Below are 1812 nucleotides of genomic sequence, written 5' to 3'. Positions count from 1 at the left end.
AGAGTTTACCAATCCTCCAGCCTCTTCCCCTGTCCCTCCTCCCCCACCCCCCCACTTGAATATACTTGTTTTTATCTCATGTGGGCGTGTTTAGTTGTTTATCTATTGGTTTCATATTAGTATTGAGTACATTAGATACCCGCTTGTCCATTCTTCTGATACTTCACTAAGAAGAATGTTCTTCAACTCCATGCAGGTAAAAACAAGAGACATAAAGTCTCCATCTTTTTGTGGCTGAATAGTATTCCATGGTATACATAGACCACAGTTCATTAATCCATTCATGGATTGGCACTTGGGTTGATTCCACATTCTGCCAATTGTGAATTGAGCTTGCGAGGAACATGCTAGTGCAAATGTCCTTATGGTGAAATGATTTTCTTTCTTCTGGGTAGATGACTAGTAATGGGATTGTGGGATCAAATGGGAGGTCTACTCTCACCTCCATATTTTCCATAGAGGCTGTATTAGTTTGTACCTCTATTTCTCTCCACATCTGCGCCAGCATCTGCAGCTTTGAGACTTTGTGACGTGGGTTCTTCTCACTGGAGTTAGGTGATATCTTGGGGTGGTTTTGATCTGCCTCTGTCTGATGGTTGGGGAGGATAAGCATTTTTCCACATGTCTGTTGGTCATTCATCTGTCTTCTTCAGAGAAGGATCGTTCATGTCTCTTGTCCACTTACAAACGGGCTTGTTTGCTCTTTTTTGTTGTTGTTGTTGATGAGTCTGAGTTCTCTGCAGATAGTAGTATGAAAAAAGGTGTGGAAAAAAATTTAGCGACATTGGCCTGGGAGAAGATTGTATGAAGAAAACCCTTTGGCAATGACAGCATCAAAAATAAATGAATGGGGTACGATGTACACAGCTAAAGGTACAACGGAAGTATAGAGACACCCTTCAGCCTGGGATAAGATATTTGCATTCTACAAACCTGCTTTCAATTCTGGTGCACACATTCAGAAATGAAATTGCCAGATCATGTGGACTCCTCTTTTTTGAACACACATTTTTATTTTGGACTGAGCTGTGTAAATTATGCAGGTGGCTCTCTTCACACAGCCAGCCAGCGTCCGTACAAATCATCAGTGTCAGAGAACTGCTCTGCGCCAGCTGTCAAAACTAAAGACTTTGAACACATGACCTGATAGCGTCACCATCACCACTGAGCGAGTCCTCCCGGGTCCTCACCAGTCAAGAGCAAGTGTATAGACATTCATGGTTGCAGAACGTTCCGGAATGGGTTTTTACTTATCAATACATATGTAGTGAACACCAATTGGGCATTAAAGAAAGAGTTTATAAAAGTCTCACGTGCAAGTCAGACAGGGATCTAACTGCGCAGCCGATGGTTTACTGTGGATAGCTTTGGAAAGGAGGAACGTTGGGATCTGAGCCCATGGGAGGGAAGCTGACTGCAGATGGGTCACTGCCCTTGCTTTCAAGGGGCTGATAACATCTTCTTTTTAATGTATGTTTATAAATACATTAGAACCTCTGTAAATTGACCCCCCAAGGGACTGTAACAACCTGGTCAACATGCCAAGGTAGTCGACATAGGAACAAGGCCTCCTGTGCTAATAGCCACATGTCTGGTCTATGAAAATTCAGTTGGCTTACGTAGGTGGTCATGTGGGGGGGGTGGCAAGCTACGAAGGTACCACTGTGTATACCTAGTACATCAAACCCCCAATTCTTTTTTTTTAATTAAATCATAGCTGTATACATTAATGCAATCATGGGGTACAATGTGCTGGTTTTATATACAATTTGAAATATTTTCATCAAACTGGTTAACATAGCCTTCACGGCA

This window comes from Nycticebus coucang, chromosome 15 (assembly GCF_027406575.1).
Source record: "Nycticebus coucang isolate mNycCou1 chromosome 15, mNycCou1.pri, whole genome shotgun sequence".
NCBI lineage: Eukaryota > Metazoa > Chordata > Mammalia > Primates > Lorisidae > Nycticebus > Nycticebus coucang.
This window is presented reverse-complemented; position numbering follows the sequence as displayed.